This window comes from Pempheris klunzingeri, chromosome 11 (assembly GCF_042242105.1).
Source record: "Pempheris klunzingeri isolate RE-2024b chromosome 11, fPemKlu1.hap1, whole genome shotgun sequence".
Taxonomy (NCBI): domain Eukaryota; kingdom Metazoa; phylum Chordata; class Actinopteri; order Acropomatiformes; family Pempheridae; genus Pempheris; species Pempheris klunzingeri.
This window is the reverse complement of record NC_092022.1, coordinates 9718840-9746137: the sequence shown is the minus strand read 5'-3', so window position 1 is coordinate 9746137 and position 27298 is coordinate 9718840.

Genomic DNA, 27298 nt, shown 5'->3' with positions numbered 1-27298 from the left:
ATGTACTTTGTAAACAATGTTTTATAACTATGAAGCGACTGTATGCAATTACAATGGAAACCACTTATAGTGATCAACTGCTTATATGCATTAAAAAAACTGACAATATCCAGACAAATAATTCTCTTATAGTAACCTGTAGTCTGCTTACAGTTCGTTTGGGACTCATAATACAAAACAACATATGAAAAAAATGTGTAAAACTAACATTTTTTACCGTAGGTTAGTGTTGCCTGCACATTGAATTCATGACGGGAAAAAGAAAGTTATTTTATCTCAGTGAAAAATGTAGTCTCCTCATAGCTCAGTCCTCTTATTCATTATGGGCAAAGACAAAGGCATTTCAGCCGTGAGTGCTGATCTTCTGTCTGTTTTGATCCTGCTGCATCAGTGCTCAAGATTCGGAGCTGTGCGCGTCGCTACGTTTCACCATATCTTCTTCATCTATGACAAACTGCCAAAAACGAGCCAACGAGATATAGCAGCCAAACTTGGCGTTCCCCAGGCTACCATGTGTAGTTGACTCAAACAACAAGAAACAGCCGCCTTCTTGCTACTGATGGTGACACAAAATGCAAATGGGGAAAGCACTTGTGGTTGGACCTGGCCTCTTGAGGTGAATTGATAATGCCCAGTCAGGTAATGCCCCATTAGGGGGCCCTTGATAAGTCAATAAAATTCAGTAAATAGTGAAGCGATCTGTTTCATTACTTAATGTTCATGTAATAAATATACAAATGTCAATTAGATGTAATCTGCACGAGAAATAAAGAAAAAGAAGAAAATTTGGTTGTAATATTGATCAGCTTATAGTGGTCAAATCGGCCCCGGCAGACGTAATCGCTGGAAGCGATTTCCATTGTAAATACAAATCACCCGACTTGTTGCATTGTATGTCTACTCTGAGTCGAGGCTTTAATAGGTCAGATTTGTTTGCTTATTTTCTTGCAGTTTGAAGTAAATGATGCACCAAACAGATGTAGCATTTTCTCTAAACAAGGAAATATTTTATTCATGATTTACATGAATGATAAATCTTCAGAAAGTCTTAGCGCTGATGGGCATACACAATTTTACATCTGTCTTCCTCAGAATAATTAATCGCATACCAGAACCACTAGGGACTCAGTGTTGAATTTTTCCCTCTCACTTTAGTTGATCTAATTACTTCTTTAAAAACAAAGCATTTTCTAATGAAGACTGGAATGCTAAACATACGAGGCATACACTCTGCCAAGGAAAAATACGGGAAAATTTTGTTCTTGTAAAGACTCCTTTTTAGTCCTATTACTGGGAAACCATGCAGTCCCCACCATACCTTAGACAGGAAATGTGGCCTTGCGTTCTAATTATAATTCATAATTCCCAAATGAATATTTCCATAATGTCTCCCGCGTGAATTGCTCTGGCCTTATCACCATAGTGTGAATGTACAGCACAAGGGCATCTGTGTGCATGTCAATGCAGAGATCACCAGATCATTTTCATTGAAGACGGAGCCATCAAAGGTCATAGCCATCCAAATGACCTAACCTTGCAATGTAACACCTGGGTGTAAAAGTGGACTCATCCTATCTACTGGGATGGGTGTAATGTACCTCTAATGTATAAAGTGCGGAAATAAAATAAGAGTTATAGGTTGGTGGAGGAGGTTCAGTGTGGGCTAGAGAATACTGTAACTTTATAGGGTGAAATAGCTGTGTTGGTATCACCCGAGGTGACAGGCTATTGCCAAAGTGCTGTATTTGTTGGAACCATTATGAAATAAAGTCTGCGAAAAAGGCCAATATTCAGTTTGAATTGATTCCTGGAAAACTCCAGAAGTGAATATGCTTTCATTTTGATAGTATTACTATGGACAAAATGTGTTGTGTCAGTTTCACCTCGCCATTACTTTGCTCCATTAAGGCAAAACTGACTGATTTTATTTTTGGCCAGTCTATTTTCTGTGATAAAATGAAAATCGGAGAGCTTTATTAAGTCTGAGTGACACCTAAACCTGAGAGCCAACAGGAAAATAAGTCATGTGGGATCTACTTTCAGTTCATTTTTGCTCAATTCCCATCTCCTGATCAAATACTGCACTTTCCAGTAGGGGCCTAATGGGAGTGTCAAGTTCACAAAGGCCCTCTCTCTTCCACTGACTCCATTACCTGATAGCAGCGCTGGTTTTGGCACTTATTTACACAGCGCAGAAAAGCTATGCTTGTGCTGTGCACATTTGTTGGAGGTCGTAATTGAAGCTATATTGAAGCCATTTTATTAATTTCTACAAATCTTCCCTGCATATGTGTCCATGTTGCTATGGGCACTAACCCATCTCATCTTCTTTCCTGTGCTCTGACCATTTGAACTGTTCTTTTTAGTGAAGCTTTTGAATGCTGCTCCTCTTAAAGCCAAACAAACATGACCACTGATATCTTGGGTTCAGGGCCTTTCAAACAACCTTTCAATAAAACAAGCTCAGCTGTGAGACATACAGGATCTCTCATGCTGGGCAGCCCCGCTGAAAATACCCTCCCTCCTGTTTCAAAGCCATCAGCTTTTGGTTCCCCCAGGAGAGCCAGTATTATCCTGCAGGGTTTATTTAAACTTGTTGGGAAGGTCTTGCCTTTTTTCATACAGTAGGTTATGTGACATTTAGGAGAACCTCACCGCATATGAAAGTGATTTTATTTGACTTATTGATCCAAATTTCACGACTATAGGTGCCAATTTCCTGTGGCAGGTTTTTGATATGGCCCGCGTGCTGCTGGGTGGGCAACACCTTCAGCTCATCTGCCTGTGGCATAAGTATGGGATGATGGATGCTGAGATGCCAGGGAGGCCTGCTGTGTTTGCCAGACTTTTAGCACTTTGCGAGTGACAGTAACCTGAAAGGTGAGAGGAGCAAGAGAGGGAAGGAAGGAGAAAGACAAATGAGGAGAGATGACAAAGGCATCCTTTACAGCTTGATACTGAAGTCCCTGACTTGTTTTTATTGACCTTTTCTCTTTTCTTTCCCATATCTATCTACAGTATAAAATATGCCACTTAAATAAATGTCATTTGACCATCTCTGGTTTCAGTGTCGCATATTGACATCTGGTATTTTGATGGAATTCATTCATTCGTGTGGATAGTGTATCCATCTTGGCTCTTAAATTGCATCACCTTACTGTACATAGAGCTGCATTTTACTGAATACAGGCATTTGCAGTGCATCCTTTTTATAATCACTCCTCCTTAACTGCCTCTTAAATCATCAAACTGGTCAGTCTTTGTGTGTTACTTTTTGTACCATCTTGGGAGGACAACTATGCTTTGGCTGAGACATTATTGGACCATTAAACTGCAACCCCTCCCACTCTAAAGCACTTTCAGTTCTGTATAAATGCATTGGAATTACTTCCAGAGGGGGGGGAGGGGGGTGCAAAAAGACCACTGGAAAGGCTACTTATTCTCTTAATGATGTCTTGTCCTTTTAAAAGTCGTCATCTTCATTCACAAATGGATGAGTACGGCAGAGGAGCACCCCAGGGACTGAGGTCATCCCAACCTTCTTGTTCCAGCACAGGAAGTTACTTTCTATGAAATGAGGCAGGACAGTTCGCATTAGAAGTTGAATTTGTTGACAGGGAGTGGGGAGAGTGCAATGCCACATACCACATAGTAATCATTGTGGGGGTGGATTAGTTGGCAGGTATTTGTGATTAGTTTGCTGCCCACTAATAGCTGTGGCCGGAGAAATGCTGCAAACATAATATTTATATTTAAGTGTGTTACACGTCAAAGCTGAATCTTTAATTGACAGAGGCCATTGTTTTTCTTTATGAATGCCCGCGTTGATTGTTTCCATGTATTCAAACTTGGCACTGTTGGTTTCATCAACTTGTTACAAATGCAGTGTCTTTGAATTCAAGCATGCATTGTGAAAGAAGTTTGAAATTTTTCTCATGGGAGTGTACAAAAAGATATTGCGCCCATTGGGAAGCTAGATCATTAAACTATCAACACATTTATTATGGTTTTTGTCATGGTTACTTGAATGAATTGAACTGAGATTTGGACAAACAGTCAAACATTTGGACTGCTAAAGCTGAGGGACCCACTGAGTAGTAAAAAAAAAATCTTTGCAAGCAGAAATTATTTTTAACAAAATACTCAATATATTCCTTTGTAAAACAAGAGATATATTGTCCTCAGCAATTATTGGAACTTCCACTGTAAAGTACTTATTTATTATTATGCACACAAGCTTGATAAGATAAAATACCAAATGACTATACTGTTATCATTCTTTTAAACTATACCATTTCCCTCATCTCTGACTCAGACCTTTAAAAAAAAATCCACATTTATGACTTCATTTAACTGGAAAAATTAAAAAAATAAGAAATTTTCAAAGTATAACAAGACCAAGATGTGTGGGTGTGTGTGTTTTAAGCTAAGTTTGATCAAATTTTTGAATCACTTTTTGTCCATTTTGAGGAGAGTCAATACTGTTTTGACGTTTCTGTGACATATTAATTAACGAAAAAATATGAACTTGATTAAAACATTAGTGGATTTCTCTGACTTTCCCAAGTTAACTAAACATGTCGGAAAGGATCATGTGAAGTTTTGAAGTAAATGAGGAGTAACACTGGCACGGCAGTAGAAAATACTGTTGATCAACAATATAACACTAATTTTTTGTTTCAATCCTATCCCCTGTGGGCTGCCTACAAGTCCACATCATGCGGGTGAGGTGTAGTCAGTGATATACATGACATGTGTCTCTAAGGACCCTCTGATTTGTATAATATCCTTCAGACAAGGTCATAGCAGCGCCTTCGTCTTTGAAGACGGAGGAAAGAGAACATGTTCCCCCTTCATTGTGCCTGTGGAATAGAACAAACGTGAGATCACTGTGTCGAGGGGCTTCCACTCTTCAAAGTTGATATGAATCAGACATGAAACGATTTAGATAAAGTGATAGTTATCTTGATTCCTGGTGCCGTCCGTTGGATAGATAGAGTAACACGTAGTGAAGCTGGATAGCTGTGTTTTAGTGTGAAATCGGGGGGAAACGTATCCATCTGGTGTATGAATAATTTAGATGGCTCAAGTTGGTTCCTGTTGCTGTTGTGTTTGCGCTCAGCTTTCTCTCTCAGCTCAGCACCCCCCACCCGCCACCACCCTCCCTCCCACCTTGACATCACTCCTGAGGCTTGTTTGTGATGCTTAAAGGGAAGTTGGGCCACATGAGGAATCGTGGGGAGGAGAGACTCACTTTCCCTCTCTGCTGTGCTTTCTGCCTCCCTCCTTTCTTTTCCTATACCTACACAGACCTCAGATAAACAGTTTAACATGCACAGACACACATACCCTTTCACACACACACACACACACACACACACACTGCTGTATTGCATGTGGGGACAAAGTAGATGTAGAGAAACTATACACGTGCTCTGTTCTAAACACAAAGTACACCTTGCACGCCTTTTAAGTTTGCAACTCTTGGATTTCAATGATTCAGATCTGATCATCAGTGTGCACTGAGCATTGTTCTAATCAGACAGGGTGTGACCGATAATAGATTTTTACTTGGCACTAATAAATGCATTATGCAGCACTTAACAGAGATGCATCTGAGTTGTTGAAAGTTCATCTCATATGAGTGCAGGAAAGTCTAAAATGGATTGAAAGTGCTGAATCGCCTAACTGACCCCCCCAAGCAAACACACGCACATATACAATGATCCCACTCGTGCCGAATTTAAATCTCACCATTCCTATTGCACACATGTATACATACAGTGATGTGCCTGCAAAAAAAACACTCATGTCACATCTGACAAGAGCAGAAGGGTTTGCATAGACACATGACACACAAACATGCAAATCCACTAATATGCCAGGCCAGCTATACTTGCACTGCATCGATTAATTTATTGTAAAAACGCAAACATGCTCCGTTTGTGTCCAGTTGTGTCCTCTGGTGTAATCCAGTCCCTGTCTTTAAAAGAACCAGCCAGGATGAGGGGGGTGGCACTGAGGAATAGGAGGAGGGAAAGATGGAGAGAGACGGGGAGTGAGGGAAAGAGAGACAGAGAGAGAGGGAGGGAGGGAGGAGGAGGGGGATGTGACAGGCCCTTGGAATCTCAACCTCTCTCTCCTGGCGCCCGCACTAATCAACCCCTGTAATTTATGCAGAAAATATGATTTATATTTAATTTCACTACACTTGCATTGTTAATTTGAGATGTAATTAACGCGTCGCCACGGCAACTAATTTCTCAATGCCGTAAATTATCACCGCCTTTTCATCAAAATTCAGTTACTTTGGCTCCTGTGTGCAGTGTTGTGATGCAATTAGGTTACCAGGGCAACCCCAAAGTGTTAATTTTCTTTTGTTATATTGCAGCAAGGCAGAAGTTTTTATACCACAAGTCATGTTCACTTTTTTAGGTAACAAAGAGCTCGGATTTTCTTTCTTAAAAAAAGGGGGGACAGGGGTGTTAAACGGTGTCTGTGTAACATGCTGCTCATGAACACAAGTATACAACACTGCACGCTGCTTTTCCCAACACTTGTTATACTGTTGTAAACTGATTGATTGCTGAAAATTCTCTGCTACTGCAAGTAGAGGTGTTTCAAAGTTGTCCTTTGGGAAAGGGCATATTTGTCAAAGGGAATCTATATAAATGAGAAATGTGTTCATTGTTCAAATTTAAGAGAGCTCGGTCTTTCTCTCTCCTGCACCCCCCCCCCCCCCCCCCCCCTTTACACTCTCTCACTTTCTGTCTCATACATACAAACACGCACACACACAGCACATTTCCAGTTCTCGCACTCCTTTTATTCCCCCAACAGTGACTGTGAAATGAGTCAATATTTTAATCAACTGTATCTAATTTGCACTCCAGCAGAAGATAGGGCCACATGTGTGCTGTTGTTGCCCTGGCTGGCACCGAGTATGCCCACTGGATGCCTCTGAGCCGCCCTGGATTGCCATGCTTGCCAGTCTCTGTGGCCCACTCGGCACGTCCGTCTCCAATCCATCCCCCCTTAGCTAGTCTTCAGCGGAAATATCAGGTCATTGGCTGCTAAGCTCTGGTTAACTGCAAAGGTAATTAAATTTGTAAGCAGGCTTTTTGAATCTTTTTAGCCTCTTCGGTAATACCGGCAGGGATTACAGCATTTTTGAAGCACAGCTCTATTTTGACGCCCTGGCAGAAAGGGGCCAAGTCCCAGTGACCAGACAGGGGTCACAACAGCTAAAGCCGTAACTGACTGACAGATTCAGAGCCATGACGTCTTCTTTAACGCGGTGATACACAAAGAGGGGATGTCAGGAAAATTGTTGGTTATTACAAAGAGCAACTGCTGCAGCCAGATGCAACGATCCTCTGCACTTATGCGTTTTTTGTTTTTTGAAAGGTGCAATGTGACAATACATTTTGTGTGATGATTGAAAAACTCTTCACTTACTCATCACTTAATATCACGCTTTATTGTTTATTTTGTTGTGTTGTCAATCACACTCTTTACAGCAATTTCGTTTTGTCACTTGGACGACGTTTGGATTCTACCACATAGCACGGAAGCAGATGGGAAATTTGTATGAAGGCTACACAAACAAACATGGAGGAGAATGAAGTAACAAAGAAAGGGGTAATTCTGAATAGGAGAAGGACTCCAGTTACGACAAAATGAGGAGCTTGTAACTAAAAGTGGGGTTGCGTCTGTCCAAAGGGTGTTATTTGGGTCTGACACTGACCAGAAAACGATACCTTGCAAATCATGCAGCAGTTCAGGATGAGGGGGGTGGCACTGAGGAACAGGAGGAGGGAAACAGACTCAAACAACACTAACCTCATTTATTCACTGAACAGAAAGTGTGCTATGACGTGATACGTGTTGTTATCTGGAGATGAAATCACCTATATCGGGATATGAGATTTTGCACAGCCCTAGCTGATGCCCACTGACACCTCAAATCAGTGGCCTAACATGTGATCAATACAGTTATTTTCCTTGTGTGACAACTAGAAGGTAGAGAGTTTCTTTTTCATATCACAATATTTTTCCTACTGAACAACAGTTTGATGAGACAGCATAATATAAGAGGATTCATCGTATTGCCTCTGCAGAGGTGGACCATGGGGAGAGCCCCAGCAGAGGCACTCTTTAAAAGCCTGTTTCTCACAAGGTAACAACACAGTGGATATATTATATAATATATATTTTTTCCTGATAACATTTTGCCTGTTTTGCAGCATTTCCTCATAATTGTAAAAGAAGGGGTATTGGTTCCTGTGTAGATGACATGGCAGCTATTTAACTGTAACTGCAACCTCCAGTGCTTTGATCCCCGTCTGATCTTTTAACTATAGATAAACTCCACCTCAGAGTTTAAAACAAGCTTGCACCTGCCTTATTCATCACACCTATGGCAAGTACCAGGCATTATGTAGAGACTCCTAAAATCTATAATGTATTTCATCAATGTGCAACACATTCTGCATTAGCAGCTCAAATTTCTTTCTTAGGCAAAAAGCAGCTACAAAGTCATTTGTCCACTAATGTCAAACTTTGTCTAAATAACAATTAGAAATCACAGTGAGGCTGAACCGCGTAATCAAAAACAGTGTAATAGGACACCTAACCTGTCTGGTATGCCCGAAAGTCTTGCTTGATTAGAACAACATAGTCAAAATATTCGTGCTATTGTCCTGGTGGAGGCAAAGTACGAGTGTGAGGAAAGGTCATCAAGGAAGTTTTTATGTAACTCGCTCTGTAAAAACACTAAGTTGATTAGACTTGTTTATTTATTCAGGTCCAAAAGAGTATTTTCTTTTGTCGCATTTATTCCCATTTTGCCAGCACAAGGGGCCCTGGAAGACGAGTTACCAAGGAACACAAAATTTTAATTAGTGTATTTTAATCATTCAGGCTTTTCAAGCTAATCCACAGACTCCTGAGAATTCCCAAGATGCAGCTCTGTGCTGCTTTACCATTTATTGTTGAGTCTATTATAATTACTGTTAGCAGGTGGGGGCAGGGAGACGTTTATTATGTTTTTCCATCTTTATTATAATTACTAGAAAAAATGAAAGGATGCTGTTTCATTAAGTTTAGAGATGATGCCATTTTCCCCCTGTTTTTCCCCTCAATCTCCTTCCTGCCTTTGTTCCATAATGCTATTGTAGTGGCTTTCATTTCAGGGCTTTCATACATTGCACAGCTTTATGAGGGAAAAAACAACAAAAAGAAACAGATCTCTTATTAAGAACAGAAGAGGGGAAAGATGGTCTTAAAGAACTTAATTTCTGAGAGAGTTTGCCTCTTTCTTTTTTTCAAATCCAAGCAGTGCTCTCAGAATGAAGTTGATGCATCCTCTGAAACACAAATGTTTAATAGAGTTGGACTGGGATCAGAACAGAAATACAAAAAGTAGAATATGTTTGCTTCTCTTTCACACTCTTCAGTAATGACAGATAAGAGGACTGCAGTAAATCTTTAAGCTCCATGCTTTTGGTGCTCTGCAGGGATTTTAACATCTTCCAGAAATATTTTATGTTTGTCTGTTTGTTTAAATACCATTTTGCCACTCCCTCTTCCTCTTGAGTCCCAAATGTATCTAAAACAATCAGGCAGCTGAAGTTTTGAACCAAATAAGTGGCTGTTTTCTCAGCGAGATTTATTTTTGTGTCTCTATTTGTGATACTTCTGAGAAGTTTGAGTATGTGGACAACTAACTCACAGCTTTAAATGGAGAGCCTGCATTTAAAACTGAATGTGTCTGTGTACAGGAGAAAAACAGCCATCTGTGGATGGCATATGGGTTGACTAGTTGATCAGAGCTTGTAGCATGGTTATGTTGGAGTCAACTACATCACATAAAACTTAACGCTTGCCATCATTTGAATGTCTGTCAAGGGCACCATTTTGGCAATGGATCTCATCAATTTTCTTAAGTGAGCAGATCTGAAACTGTCACTTGGCTAGAAAGCAATATGCTAACGAACTTTATTTCAGAATGATGTCATTAGACTTCCAGTTATATGAATGGATGCAGTGCTGTCAGTCTTGGTTCATAAACACCTGACGGGTAAAACGTATCCGAAAAGAAAATTTGCATTGCAAGTATTGAATGTAAAAAATAGATTTGAACAGAGATCACTCAACACAAATCCTTTCAAAACCTTAGTTCACAGAAGCAAAGTTAAAACAACAGTATTTCAGTTTTTTATTTGTTACCCATTTGCAGTGATGTGACATTTATGCATTATTGGCACAGGAGCTAAAATGGTCAAGTGATGACAAGAGAGCCTTTGCTCTGATGTGGCAAATTTGCTCAAGAGACAAACACTCGAGCTTACTTTGGAAAAGTCTGAGAGACTGTTTTATGGTTTAGTGGTTGTGTTTGATCTGACATTTTAAAGAGAGGGATTCATACCTGATGCACCTGCCTCAGTAAAACAAAATACATTTTTTTTTAATGACATTTTCAAACTTGTTGAGCCAGTTCTTTGAATTTACAATAAATAACTGTCTAAAATCATTAATATTTGATAGACACTACCTTATATGTGGCAAGATAAGAAACAATACAATGGTGCCTCATTAATAAATGTAAAAAAAAAAAGTCTTGCCGCTAACTCTACAGACATCCAGTCTGTGCTGATGGGTGACCATGTGTTAAAACTGAAACCACTTGCTATTCTTATTGAAAGAAAAAAGCATATTTTGCCAGTTTAGGTAGTCACCGTGTGTACACGGCTGTGAGATGAGCTCTCACATTTGCGTACTAAAAATAAGGGTTTATGTTTCTCTGTGAAATGAGCATGCACAAACAGTACATACAGCATGTCCCATTACGATATACCAGATGAACAATGACAGTTTTGTACATGTGGGAGAAGTAGAAAAAACCCCACTTCTCTGTAAAGTGGATAGTGAGCATTAGCAACTATCTAGATATATTTAGCTTGAAAGTCCCTTTTTTCATTTGTACTTATTTTACTTATGTTACATTTTGAAGAAGTGCCCATTGTCACGCACAGTGAGATTCCTCCTGTGCTGGTGGCAGCAGCAGCAAGATCCAGCAAAAACAGGCCTGAAAAACTTATTTGCAGCATCATGGTTCAGTTGACATTTGTTTAAAATCAGAGCTTAGGTACCTTTAGTGTGCCTGTTGGTTTCCAGACGTTTTTATCATCTAGGCAGGCAGTGTTTGCTCTAGCAAGTTGTGCACCTAAGGTGCTAGTTGGCTGTAAGTCATTAGCCAGAAAGCGGCACTATCTGCTGCAGGTTTAGCCTTTGTTATTTTTTCAGTGTCATGGGGATGTGTATGAGTCAGAGTGCATCACTGAGAAAACATGTTATTACATCTAAAATGTGTAACATAATGTCCTCTGAGCGTATGCACCTTGTTTGGTTGTCTGAATTGTAGCAATGCCTCAAGGTGGCAAGAAACCATTTTTGGCCTAAGCAGTTTGAACATGAACGAGAACAAGCATGAATGTGGACCTGCAAAATATATATTCTAAAAAGTGTCCATTTTGAGTAGTTTCATATTTAGGATTATTGTCAGTGAAAGGCACCTAAAGCTGGTGCCAAGAAAATCTGTCTTCACTTCTGCTCATGAGGTTTCATATTGCAGCTATTGTTTTGACCTTTATTGCTGTCAAATCTGCCTCTTGGACTTGAAACTGTCCTCTCACAATCCATTTCTGAAATTCTTTAAGCTTCACTGTGTATTTAACACCACATCATTGCTCTATTCTGGGATGTTTTTGAGGGCAGAAAGTTGAGGAGAGTAAGCAGTCATCTCAAGTGGCTATTTCTCATGTTTTCATGAAAAATTCCACATCTTCTCATGAGGTGGCTTTCAGCGCAAAAGGGATATATTTCAGGACAGGTCCTAGGAAAAAATAATTAATAGACCTTTGAAGTGTGAAAGGCCATCTTAATGCAATTATAGAGTCTTTGTGAAGTGTCAGGATTTTGGAATTATAAAATCACTCTGGATTGGCAGCAGTAATTATGGTGGGTGAAAGAGACATTCTGTCATACCTCTGCTGATACAGCCTATAAACTGCCCAGTCTTTCCACTCTGTTTAAGGGTTTCCTAGTTTTATATGCTGGAGTTCCACTAAGGGCTTTGTAGTTTTGAATGATTAAAAGTTATTTAATGTTTAGCTTTGAACACAAAATGTTTAGTGGCATAATAAGTAAAGGAAATTTTATCACTTTTATGTGGAAGTTCAATCACATACCTCCGTGTGTGCCATTATTGTGAAAAACTCAATTACGGAGCCACGCTGGCAGTGCCTACATGTACGGCGATGCACTGCTCGTGATCTTGTGACACCCAATCCCTAAATCCTCTCTGCTCAGCTCTCTCAGCGTTGGCGTCAGACGGTATCCAACAAAACTGCCCATACCAAAATCAGATCAGACTGATTAGTAATGGAGAATCCAGCATGGACAGCAAAAGCAAACCTAAGCCACACATAGGCATCTGCACATATACCAGCTAGCATACAGAGCTAAAGGCTAAAAATGATGTAATATGTGTAATAAGCTATTGATTATTATATTATTATGTTATTATTATTATTATTCTATATGCTTATATATACTTGCATATCTATGGAAAATTAGATTTTTCTTTTTCTTTTGTGAAAGTTAAGCTTGGGCATCTTTTGTTTGACTAATGTGCTCTGTTGACTAATCTATTAGGCTTTGATACAAAAAATGAGTGCTGCACAAACTTTATAACAAATGCAATCTGTCTTATACAGTCTCACTTTTCCAACAACATTCCTCCTTTGTTTGCCCATTTGCAAGGCAATCCATACCAAGCCCTCTTAAAGGGAATTCCACCAATTTTACACATCATCCATCAAAGTCTGGCTACAGGTCTTTGAAAGTACTACTGCATAAGGAGCTGCACAAAATCTGAGAAATTGCCTCAAGTGATGTCACATGAGTCATTAGTCGAAGCTGAAAGTTTGAAAAGTTAGAGCAAGTGAGCTTACCAGACTTCTATAACCTGCTCATCTTCTCTGCTTTGTACTAGCGGCTTGAGGCTACATTCGCCGCTACTTGCATAACACACTCAAATCTCTGACCCAGCTGTCAGTTGTCAGGAATACCTGGCCAGTGGTGATGAAAAACAAGACTGAATTCAGCATAAAGAAGTGTTGACAAAAATATTGTGCTTGTAAGAAGAGTCACATTCTCTTTAAAGATTAGCTGATGACAGTCAGAAACTCATATTTTGTGAGCAATGTTTAGCCAAACCAGGAAAGCTCTGCAGCAGAACTACACAAAGATCCACAGTTCTGTACAGTGTATGGAAGTACCAGGAAAGCTCACATACACAGGGAGTTTACAGGTGTATAACAATAGTTTTTATCAGAAAACAGTTGCCCAACGTGGTGTGGTGGTTTGCCACATGGCTGCATGGTTGCAACCATGGCCAGTTTGATTCTAGCTTTCCAGCTGGCGACCTTTGTTGCATAGCCCTCTCTCAACTCATTTCCTGTCTGCTTCTTCACTGTCACTATCCATTAAAGGCAAAAAAATGCAAATAAATAAATACATACATAAATTAAAAAGTTGCCTGTAAAAATTTTCTCTTAATTCTGAGCAAGAAGATTGTGGTTCTTCGATGATCAAGAATCATGAAGCAAAAGGAAAGGCCAATGCTTGAAGAAATCTTGATGCAGTGTCTTCTCTCATGAGAAACTGTGAATAGATGGAATCTAACTGTATCTGAGGTCACAATAAAGTTGCACAGCTCTTATCCAGACCCAAGACATTAGTAAGTATAACCATCACAGCGGAGACTAAATGCTGTGCCTGTGGTACAGTAACAGGACGGTCTTTATTGGACCTCTCAGTAGCATGGCCTTGATAAGCTTTGTGGAATAATAATGAGTGCATCTGTTCTTCACACACAGAAAGCCAGGTGATGTTTAGGTTTTTTGTATAATAGTAGGGCAAATGATTCCATTAGCATCCATAATGGGTCTCCTGGGGTTACTGAGGACAGAAAACCTGTATACTGGTTCTGCCTTTTCCCCCCTCTTTTTTTTTAATCTGCTTGATGTCTGTTTCACCATGATGCAATACAGAGGCTCTTTTCCCAGTCTGATCCAAAGGTCCGTGTGTTTAGATTGACTGAGGCAGACTAAGCAGGCCAGATAAAAGTGGCATTAAACCATCAGACTTCTCCCCTCACACAGCACCCACGTCCACATCGTACAAATTACTGCTCAATTTGGCTGCAATCATGCTCTTAACATGGAGCTGGTTTGGAGAGGAGCTTTTCTAATTATGGGCAATCTGTAAAAGATTGTTGTTATGATTACAGCACAGACATATGCCCCAGCGCAGAGTACATACAAACTAGACACCAGCACAAAGCCCACAAGAGACCCTGAATACCGCCTTACCTTTAAAATTTTGCGTAAATATCACGTTGATGTTTGACATTTTGATGCTGTTGTCTACATAGTGTTTCGTTACTCTCATGAAATAATATTTAAAGAAAATTTTGGAGTTTAGACAAAATTATTGTAGAAAACCTAATAAATCCTTAAAGATACATTTGTGGAATTGGAGCCTCTCAACAAACCACACAAAAACGCGCAGTATGACGCTTTATTTGGAGTTGCAATGATTAAACTTGGAGACATTTCCTCTCAGCAATCATATCAAGAATAGCATAGAGACAAGATAAAAAAAATCCTAATTATAATTACAAAATTACACAGGGTACAAGGGCATCCATTCTGATAGTGATAATTACAGACGTAGATGGCAAATAAGAAATACGGCATTGTGAGAAAGTGGGTTTTCTATGGATGACCTCATGTTTGTTTTCATGTATTTGTCTGCTGTGTTGTTACTTTCGGTGCCCCGATGAAGGGAGGTTGAGTGAGCCACCACTACTTCTTTCAAAAAAGACTTTGGCTCCATCTCGCCTTAGAAAAACTGCTCATCCACCCAAACCGCCACACGTGCCCTTTTCCTGTCTTCGTTTATTACACAGCCATGATCCTCTTACGAAGGCTTCCTCTCGAGTGGAATACCATATGTTTCTAGTTAAGCCCAATTTCTTTTTCTCATCATTCACGACAAGCATTTGCCAAGCCAAAAGCATTGAGAAAGCCCCACTTCTGCCATTCCCTTTTATTCTCCCCCTCTGACATGTCTTAGAATATTTCAAATTGCTGAGGTTTTAAATTAATTTACAGCCACAACAAAAGAGCTCAGCATTTTAATAGCATTGTAAGTAATTTTAAGTTAATTCAGTAACCTTTGAAATAGAGTTCAGGCAGCCACTAAATTGTGGTTGCTGTTGACGAACACAGAGGTCATACAGAGGGTTCCAGCTTATTCATCAAAGGATTAGTGGGATATCATTTTGGAATTGCTATTTTTTATCCAGAGGCGCTCAAACTGTGTCACTGATATTCTGTTGAGGACCTAAAAAACAATTACTAATTCAGTTTAGGTAATTTTATAGCTTCAGCTTCACTCCTACTGTTCATTTCTCTGCTACTGTTGTGTTCCGAATTAAGCTAAAGTCTTTTTAAATTATCACAGGTGTCTTTTTTTGAATATTTCAGAGTACATTATGCAGGTAATTCCAGTGCACGGTAGGAGTTGTAAATTGAATTGTGAGTTAACCAGAGCAGCTGCACAAAAATATTACAGAAAACCTCTAGCATGTGATATATTACTTTGTTCTATAGGGAGAACTCACCCAGATACGCTGTTAAGCATTTTAAACAGGAATGCAGCTTGTCATTAGTAACCGAGAACCATGTGCGTTATTCAGACTATCCTTTTTAACTCCCACAACACCAGCCAGTTCATTTCCTACTCAGTATTTTTGTGCTTTTCAACCATCACTGCTTCACAACCATCAACAAGAAATAAGTGGTTTCCCTCATAATGTATTCAACAATATGAGAGTATGGCTGTGGTGTCACCTCCTTTTTAGTGTGAATACCCCCCCCCCCCCCCAACATTAAATGTAAGCTGTTATAGGGCCCAAAGGGGCTCAGTAGTCTATTTTCCAATGATGTTGTCAGCCATGTGGCTTACACCCCAGAGAGGTGAAGGTAATCAGCCTTTTCATCTCCAGAGGAGGGCCATTGTCGAGGTCCTGGCTGACTCCATATTTTCCTCAGCCATCCTCAGTGTCTGAGCAAACCGTCACTCTTTCTGTACTGAATCTTTTTTTTTTTTTTTTTACTTATTTGGACCTTCACTGTAATCATGCTTTAGCATATCAAGATGTTTTTCATTATCTCCCTTTGAAGGCTTTTTGAAGTATGTTAGGACTCTCCACTAAGAGAACATATGGAAGAGAAACACTGGATTGTCATCTTTAGTTTTCCCAAGATTAATGACATAACCAAATGTAAGCAAAAAAGCCTGAAGCTGGGTCTTTGAAGTTTATCATTTCATAAATGTTTGTTTTCTTATGAGCTTTGCAGTGTCATTATATCCTGGTGTCTCTGGTAAACATCAGTAGGAATATATAAATATATATATCGTCCTATTGCCATGCTCAGTTTCAGATGTACCAAACTACTGAAGAGCGGAGGCTCTAATATTTATTGTAAATGCAGTGTATGAATGTCTTTATGTTGTTCTATTGGTGTTAATGAAAAGGAATCAGCACTTAAGCATAAGATCAAACTCCAGTTTTCAGGAAAAGATCAAAACCCTAAATTCCCTCATTACAGAACAAATTTCTTAGCACATCCACGTTTGCATTTCTTTTGTGTAGGTGTTGAAACAATTGCTCCCTTCTGTGCACCTCCCCAAAGTAGCAGACGTACAAGGCTTGTAAGAAAATTAGTCAATTTAATTTCCTTGAGTAATGAAAATGTCATGCACCATTTAATAAAACTGCAAGAAAAAAGTCTGCGTCTCACACGTTGGAGATAGCTCGGGCCCCATGGATTTGAAAGTTTGACAGTTGCCCCTTTTGATGTTTTCTCTGAGTTTTGTTTCTTTTTTTTCTTGATGTGATTTCAAATTAGTCTCAACAGCTTGGATGTAAATATGAAAATGAGACTTGTTTGGTCTCCCCCTGACAACCCAGAGCACTGCTGGCTGAGGTAACCGATATCTCTTTCCCCTTTAAACTGCAAATTATTTTACGTTTATGAGTTTGTCTCATCTTCAAGGTCAAAAATGTAATTTTTGCTCTTTCAAAGGGTTATAACCTTAAAAGAGAACCTCCATCCTTGCTGATTAATGAGAGACTCCTGCATTTGATGTTTCAACGGTGACATTTTAAACTTTAAATATTTTATATGCATACCTATGAAAAAAATGAAGATATGCATTCATGTGGAATAAACGGTATTGCAGAGAAGAAAGGCTGGGCTGGGTATCATTTTAATAGAACAGTTAGAGTGCAATGGTTTTTCTTGGTGATTTTTATTTGAGGTTTTTATGTGTGCGCAAGCTGATTTAAAGGCACACTAAATCATTGGGGATGGGGAGTAGTGGATTATGCATTTAATCAAGGAGTAGGCCTTGGGAGAGTGGCTGGCCGAGTCACCAGGGCATCAGTGAGGGGTTGGCTCTAACATGGGGCCTATCCTCTTTGTTCCTTGCCATAATGGGCCATTTTCACATCATTTGTAAGGAAAAAATGATAGATCATGTGCCCCTGTACCAGCTGTGTTCCCACTGATCACTGGAATTGTGCGACTACTGCATGTGTTTAATATAGAATAACTATCATTAGGTGGCAGTCCTCAAAGTCAGTAGGACATTATCTACATGAGCTTGCTCTTACACCAACATTTTTGCTTTTAGCACAATATTTGGTTGTAATTGCGATGTGCTACGCAGATATTTTACCTGTTACAGTAATTTAGTTTGATAAAAGTATTCACAGTTATCAGTGTGGCTAGCAAACATGCACAAAGTTCTGTTTGTACTCCTTTTGGTGTATGTATAGGTTCACACATATGAACATGCCATACCATTTCTTACACAAACGATGTGAATGGTCAGGGCTAATAGTCTGCACAGCCATAAATTTGTGCCATCCAGATGTGTATGAAGACCCTCACGTACATGTGCTAATGGGTCATGGGACCCTCGGCCACTTTGTAAATGAAGAAAGTATTAATTAAGCTTTTTATATATCTGTGCTAGCACAAAGCAATCTGATGGCATTACATGCTAGTATGAAAACTGAAGTAGGTTGTTGCTATGAACCAGTTAGTGACAGAATTTTTAGCTGCGGCGGTTGAATAATTGGTTAGTTAGTTAACAGGAAATGTAGCTTTGCCAGATTTAATGATTTTTCATGTTTTTGTCATGCTTCTTTTAGTCAGAAAACCAAATATTTGCTTCAGTGTTGGTTTCATGATACAAAGGCTTTCTTTTCTCTGTTGTATATCATCATAAACTTAACACCTTTTGCATGTTAGCTGTTGGGGTGTTTTAGCTGATTTTCTTTGTTAATTGTCATTCATAGCATTAGTTTCAAACATAATAACCCTCATAATGCATTCTGGCTGAAGGTCCCCTTCACTGACAGAACCACTGTAGTTTGTTAAGGTAACTGTGAATATGATAAAATGCCGCTTTGGCTTTTGTAAAGACACTCTTTAATTGCTGAAATATAATTATGGAATTGGAAACAAGCCAAATAGCATCACATTGTTTTGTATCAAAGAGGCAGGATTTCGGTGTGTAATTCAAATTTTCTATATTGAAATTTTCTTTCTGTACTTTTCTCTTGTCAAACTGACTATGGAAACTGAAAGCTTTGTGAATTGCACCGTAGAGTTTCCACAAATTTGCAGTGTTTGTCTTGGTTGTGTCATCAGCCTTATCACAACTACCACAGTGTTCTCCATGAAATTGAAATATTCAGACAGTGGTTTTGTCTTTAGACATGGATTAGCACGTGACGTCATGTCAAATGTTTTAATTCGGCGATACTGTACATTTTGCATGTTTAAAATGTGTCTAGAAAACAGGCTTGTGTTTAATATTGGTGTCCTGTCAGCTTCAGGTAAGTTAGCATCATTGCCTCCAAGATGTTCCCATTACCACCAGTTCTTTGAAAGTTAATATGTGTGCTTAATGCTTGATGACTTGCTTTCCTACTGCACTGCAAAGCTTAATGTTTAATTTAAAAGTCACAGTGTGCTTTGTATGTCAGAGCTGTGCAACGTCTGAGGTCTTAATCAGGATGGCAGCACAAAAATCAAGGTTGAATTTAGAAAGCAAATGGAAAGCAATGGAAACACAAGCATTTGAGGTGTCAGCCTTTATGTTTATGAGGTCAAAAATACATACATATCCTCATTATCAGATGTGTACAGTTTTCCGCTTGTTGTTGCATGTATATAATATAAAATAAGTTATCTTGTCTTCATACAGCATTGTATCCTGGATTTAGGGATTGTGTTTTTTTCCCCAAAACATTAATTTGGTCAATTATGTAGCTTAATTTCCTAATAACCTCCAGTGCTCTTGGCTGTGCAGTTGGATAGGTGAAATATTTACCCAAAGCAGGCTTTAAACAGAGACATGATTTCTATAAGGGCATGGTTTGTTTTCTCCTCCTATTTGCCCCTGCGGGGGATTAATACTGTCAATCACGTTGACTGGCACCTCTCAAATCACACCCTTGCAGCAAAGTGGCTGATTTTGTCAGGGAGAGAATGGTGTTATCGGTAGAACCTTGTTTGGAGACTCACAAAACCGCTAAACCCGCAATTCATGGGAGATCTGTTTACAATCTGCACCGGCCATTGACTGCTAAACAGCCCGCGCAGATCCATCCTGGGCCACTCCGAGGAGGAGAGGAGCAGAGCAATTACATCCTCAAACAGCAATCTGAGGCTAGGTTGGCATGCAAACAGACATCAAGTACACACACAAACACTGACAGATTCAGACACAAGCAATACGTTTGCTCAAGACTTTGCGGAGTCTTGTTAAGCTTTGGGTATGAATATGCCTGGCCTATCTAGTGTTGCACATGTACTGTGCTGTTCAGTCATTTTGCTGACATGTAGGTCTGAGTATCTAATTTTACTTTCCCTTATTCAGTAGCAGCTCAAGAAACCCGAATCCTGATACTTAGACACTGTTTAATAGCTGAGATGCAACAAAAACTGTCACCAAATATCTTTCATGTTACATTCTCAAATGTTCGTGGGTTAGAAAACAGGTTGAAAAATAGAAAAAACAACATTTTGATTAAAAAACAGACTCTATAATTATGCTGTGTTATTTGATACTCTGGCAACATGACAAGCTTCCCTCTTCATTTGACCAGATGTCAAATGTTTCATGCCCTACCAGTTGTAAAGGTATGCTAACTAAGGAAGTGAGCTATATCTTTATATGTTTCATCCCATGTGCGTTGTATTACATTCCTGCTGGATCTTATTATTCACTGTCATTTATGTCTACAAAACGTCTGAAGTGAATTTTGGTTAAAATTTTCCCCCTAGACCACAAGATACAGCAAAGATTTGCAGATGACGATGTGAATACTATAATGTTCTCAAGACGTTTTGTATAAATTACTATTATGAGCCATCACAGCAAAAACAGCAATTACCAAACCTACTGCTTGTTTTATGATTTTGAGCAAGCAGGGAGACTTAAACATGGCTTTCCATGGAGCCAGTATATCTCTGAGGAACTGTAACTGATACTGATAATATATAATCTAAACATATTACTATTACACTTTATATTATCAGAGCCTTGACAGTTTCTTATCAATGGCGAAACAACTTCTCAGATACTTGCAAATCCAGATCCAAACGCTGTTCTTTGAACTAACATTGAGCCAAGCGGGGAGATTTGTCTGCCTTACAAAGCAAGGTTAAAAGCTATAAAGATATCACAAGAAGATTAAAAGCATTAGAGGCGATGTCAGTGGATCATTTCATTTTGCCCACCCCACTGCTAGTCAGCACCTTTTTTTTTTGGTTGTTGTTAAAGGACATATGGCCTTTTAATCCAAAGAGGCTGATTGTTGTTTTTACAGCCCCGGAAGTGTTTCTCGATTGGGGTGCACTAAATCATCGCACCGCTCAATGCTATATAAAAGTGCTAAAGGTTGTCCAACGGGGAATATGTGTTTTCCTTTTCAGAAAAACGCAGCTAATCAGGTCTGGTTGTTTTGTATGGACTATTCAGTTTATTGAAGGTTAGATACAAAGGAAGGTTAGATACAAACCTTAAATAGATAATATTAAAAAAGTAATCCACTTTTGGCATACCAACACTTTTGAGGAACATATTTTCTCGTATTAGACTTAAGTATACATAAGTGCTGGATCAGTGATCACTATTTTTAAATTCTGCCTAAGACAAATAAGTTTGCTATATACTGCATGTCGAAGTACTATTTCACAATAGGTGTCAGTCACGCTTTACGGTTCCTTAAAAGTAAGCCCTATTCTGTATAGTGCCTCGTGCATTAAAGCTTGAGGATGATGCAAACAGCTAAGTACATTGCTTCATCCATTAAAGTATTTTAATAGTTGAGTTACATTATTGATTTTTTTTACAGTGATAAATACATCACTGATTGAAGGTTTTTCACGTCAAAGATGGATTGCATTAGTCTGGCTTTTTGATGAGTTGAAACAGAGATAGGATGTGCGAAAGCCATAAAATCCATATATGTGACACTTAAGCGGACATTACCACTGTGCTAGTACAGCCGTTTCACAGCGTCGTTTTAAAAAATGCAAATAAGTAATCAAGCCTGAGCCTGAGTGTTTACACATTTTAATATGTTATCCAATATACGGTATATAAAGTAAAGTGCATCAGAAATATCCGTTGGACCACTATAACTTGAACATACTATAACCAGTGTGGACATGCTCGGAACTCTTATACATTAAAACTGAACTGCAGCAAAAGATGTGTTTCCTTTTTAGACAAACTGTAGCAGGAGCCACTGGCCTCATCATGCCAAAATAAGACATGATGCACTGTACAGTGACGAAACAAACTAATAAACAAAAATGAACACATCTAACCATGTGCATGTGAGAATTTTTATCTGAATTTTGGTATTTAGAGGATTCGGAGTGAATGATGATATGTGACAATCAGTCACAGCAATTAGTGTTACTGTTAAGAAGCCTTTTTGTTTTCTCTCACCCATACAGAATGTCACAAATAAATCCTCACTTGCATTTGCATATTAATTGGATCTGAGACGTCAAGCATCTTTCATTAAGCAAAATGATCTGCATATTTGGAGACATAAAATAGTTTATTTCAATGTGGGAAAAGAAGTCATTGAAAATTGACCGCATATGGGATGTAAACTTTGGCTGATCCATTAACCCTTTACCCCCTGGCTGCAGATTGAACACAAAGCAAAACCAGCCTGATTAACAATGAGATGATGTTAGTCAGACTCAAACAATGCTAAGTCAGATGCAGAAAATAAAGCAGCAGTGAGACCAAATGTTTATTACAAGGTTATTAGTTATGTTTTACACACAGTCTTTGTATCATTGTGACACTTTTAAAGTCAATGACATTTTTTTGTTACTGTTTTTTTTTCTGGAGAAATGTAAAAATAGTGTTTCTAGTGCTAATATTTGCAGTGTTGCTGTTTAGCATTATCTGACTGGATTAAGCTTTATTTGTGGAATACAATGGCAATGGCAGTTTTATTTTTGTAGCACATTTCATAACAGGTAAACGCGCCTTACATTAAAAGACAAAAATTAGAAACTTTTAACATAAACATGATCAGCATACATGTGTACAATACTGAAACACAAAACAATAATCCTGCATACATCCAACATTCATTACCTTCAACAAAGTGCAAGAAAACCTACAATAGAAACCCTGTAAATGCAGCAGCAAGGAAATTGCATGAATGTACCCCAAATTGTAGATATTACTAATCAACAGTTTCTCAAAGTAAAAAAACATGCCATATTCCAAGCTTGGAAATTCTGTTATTGCATAAATCATACTTGTATTTGAATCAGCAGTTTTGTTTATCTTCTTTTCGGATTAGGCCCTGAGGGAACCCAACCCCATGATTATCGAAATCCCTTGTGTCATCTGCAGTTGTCATTCAAAGTTATTCTCAATAGCTCCAACTCTGCCGTGCTAATTACTACAACAACCAACTTCCCTTGAAAGCATCATTTGAACATAATGTCCTATTGTCTTAAGATTGTGTACTTCCAGTGATAAAAATTCTCTTTCTCATAGTGCGCTCTGTTCTTCAAAAGTAAATACAATCCCAGGACAATAAGAAATGCCAAACAAAGTGGACAAGGGGGGAAAGATGTTGTTTGTCTGAAATCTTTGTGTGTCAGACACAACCGTGCTTTGTTTGCCGCGTCTGTTGGCCATTCTAAAGGGAAAAGTGACATTGGTTGGTTCGATACGATTAAGGCTCACAGGCTGGTAATGGAAAGGCTGTGTATCGCGTGGTCTACATAGTTAGGGGCTAGACTTGTGAATAATTTGATTAGGTTGCAGGGGAATATATCTGGAGGATTATGTAAATGGCGGTGCCCCCATGCAGAATTCTTTTGAACTCTTCAGAACTCACATCTGCCGGGGTCGACAGCTAGACAGGACGGCTGCCTTCTTGTAGCCTGATTCCTCTGTGTTGGAGGAAGGTGTTTAAAGGTCATTTTTGGTACAAACAGACTTGTCCTGAAAGACCTCTCTATTCTAAAGAACCTCAATTTATTTTTTGTTGGTGCCCATGCAATTATCATTTTCTTTGAGTCAACAATAGCTGAGCTTAGGACAATTATTGTTGTATACTAATTAGCCAGACTGTGTGCGTGTGTGTCACCAGTAACCTCTCGCAGGCACTGTATATGTACACACCGGAATAGCTTTGACCTGTTTACAATATATTTAAGGTTGTATTTGCCTCTCCCTCTGTGCCGTCTGATTATGAGATTTTTCCCCCAAGCCTTATTTGGTGCATTTCTGGGTGGGGATATGTTTGTGTTGAGCACTATGGCAACCAAAGTCAAGGTGACCAAGAGCATGTTGCACACATTAGATTACCAGAATAGAGGCAGGAGACAATGCAGTCAGCACAAAATACCATTTATCTGCAGCCTGATTGTAGGGATTTCAGAGACCATCCCTTGGCTTGCTGTGGATTTATTGTCTCGGTGAGTCTGACCACTGTACTGTTAGCTGTATGAAAGCAAAGGGACCACTGCTTGAACAGTGGCTTCTGTATAGACTGTGTGCCTGGTCACCAACACCTTAACAAAAGTAGACAAGTGGATACTTTGGCTTTATATGGATGGCTGCTGTTATTTTTAAGCAAACTGTTTTAATGTTCCATGGCTGTAAAATGTTTCTGTGAAGTCTTAGGTTTTATGTTCTCTTTTTAAACCCTACGAGTAGAATTTGAGAAGCGTTCCCTAAGAAAATGTTTGTTTTGCTGAAAGACCGATAGAGTATAACAATGTTATCACTTCAACTGCACCATAATTCATATCTTATTCGAAAGGTGTTTGAATTCCACTCACAGTAATTCCATAGCACTGTGCTGAGGGTGTTCTGAGCTTATTTGATCAATCTCCAAAAAAGCTAAAACGCTGTAATATTAGCAGCTGGTTGAAAATCTGGCAGGCTCATAGCAGCACATGTTAAGTAACTCTGGCAACTTATGCTAGCTCGTGCGCTGTGGCTGCAATTGCATGTTCAGGCCTTCAGAGATGAAGTGTTTGGGACTGCTCTGCAGAAACTGAGGCAGTAGTGCCAGCACAGTAAAAACTTAATCACTTTGGCAGGCGTGTAGTTGTGGGATTCAATCTCACTCAACAAAACATGAAAAAGAAAACAAGCAGATTTTTACAGTGCTTAACCTCTTGGTTTACTGAAACTTCCTTCCACATGTGAACCCCCATACTGTGATGGATATGTGAAATATGGGGAATGTCTGACTTGGTGCTTATGTGTGCTCTCAATCCGTTTCCTCTCTCAGAAAAGCTGAAGTCTTGAAATATTGACTGAAAATAAGCTTGACAAAACCTCCCACTTCCCCTCTTTCAGAATGTTTTTTTTTTTTTTTTTTAATTCCCAGGAATGTTTGCAGGGCAGTAAGCGGTTACTTCACCAACAGGAAGGATGATACAAGGACAAACTGTAATTATGTTCAAAGATACAGATTCAGCCCAGTTTTTACTTGTAAAACTTGAGCAATCAGTTTTGGAATCTAAAGGAATCCTCTTTTGTGGTTGTCATGTGCTATTGAAAGAGTCTGCTTTGCCCCGGCTTGTGACCACTTGTTGAAGGGGTTGGGAGTGATTTAGGGAGGGCAGCTGGATAACAGGGATTTTATTTATCTATTCTGAGAGCCCTTTATTTTTGCAAGCACTTCTCAGCTTGCAGTTGTTGCTTTCATGACTTTGTGGCAGATTTTATGAATTGTGTGAAACGGGTATGACTAAAGGGAGTAACAGCTGAGAAGGGAGCATGTGTGGAAGAAAAAGTGAAGAAAATGGAAAATGCCAGAGATGTTAACCAGAGGGCAATCAAGGAGTTCATGACATAGGAGTCACCAGAAGTAGAAACTTTTTCTAACACGCCTTGGTTATTCGACAGTGTTTCTCACGGCTTTGTGAAACCTCTCAAGGCATCTGAATATGTGATTGTTCTGTGGCGCTACGTGTGTGAGGATAGATATGGAGGCATTATTACCCAGGAGAGGTCAAAGGTCAAGCATTAAGCAAACTGCCTGCTTGGATCCTTGCATCAGAGATCTCACACTGCTGGCCCAGGAAATACCCCTGTGTCCTGTCTAAATAATCAAGGAGTCCTTCAGCATACAAATTTGAAAACTGATAAATAAACACAAGAGACTGAGATTAAGAGGAAGTATCACTGCAAGGAGCCCACAGTGCCAAAGTGAAGATTTTTTCCTCTTAATTATAGATCAACAGAGTGGTGTTTACAGGACCTTGCTCAGGAACAGGAATACCCTGTTGGTCTCATGCTGTTACCTTTAGTCTAATTTTTTCAGTTTCATAACAATGTTGTTTGACCTTCTACATAGGAACAGTTTGTTTTAACCTCATTCCTCTAAAAATGCAGGAAAACAATGGAACAGGCTGGGGTAGGAAGTCACATCTCACCATATCAAAAACAGATTAGAAACTGAAGAAAAGCCCAAAATGCATGCAAACACAAGCAGTGGCAATGAATATTAATAAAAGCAACCAATGTTTGTTTTAGTACTAGTTCTTCTGCTTCTTTCTATATGTGCCAATGTGCTTATACATTTACAGTATGTGCTAATAAAGGCAGAAACACATTTATTGTTTTTTTTTTGCATTTATGTGTTACACCAACTACACTGTAATTTTTGCTCTGTATCTCTACATAAGCACAATGTGCATCATATGTATGCACTTAATACAATAAACATTGTCATTGTCATAGTATTAGTGGAAGTAATGGTAATAATAGAAGTATTTTAGTGGTAGTAATAGTAGTAGTAACAGCGGTAGTGGTGCTAATAGTGGTATTTCACAGTACTTAAGCTCTGTCTTTTATCTGATTCTCTGAAAGTTTACTTGGCTTGCCTCCTGTTAGAATCTCTAAAGAGGGACACAGTTAGAGTGAGCATTATCACACAAACTCAAAATAACCCCAGAATTCAGACAGTGCCTTATTAGGTCATGAATCCACAATGGGAAGGAAGTTAAGAAAAATGTATTGACAGGCCAGTGTTCCTTTGAGTCCAGGAACAGGACAGCATAACCTAAGACAGAGCTGTTGGCCAAGGGTTTTACTTTGAGAACAATTGAATCAATTTCAACACTTTAGGCTGGAGTTTGTTGTATTACTTTAGATGAAATTATGCGGGACTTACAATGTACTAGGCACACAAAGAGACATCTCATGTCATTGCCTTGGGCTTATCGAAGCACATCACCTGTCTGAGTAATTGAATAACTTCCCACGTAATTGGCAGTGAAGCACAGTATTGAACTTTTTCCTTCATGAGTCTGGTTTAAAAAAAAGCTCTCAACTCCTAACATAATCCGGCTACAGAACTGTTATTACAGTAAATTATTATCTGGAAACAAGAGACTTTAGTTCAAATAGTTAGCTACCTTTTAAAATTGTGAAGGAAACCCACACAAGCACAGTCTATTCATGGCTCCAGTTAGTAAAAAAAAAAAAAAAAAAAGTTGTTCCACAACATGTCTCACTTGAGTTTTGCTCTATTTTTGACCTGATTCTGTCCTTGAAAAGGACAAGAAAACTGACA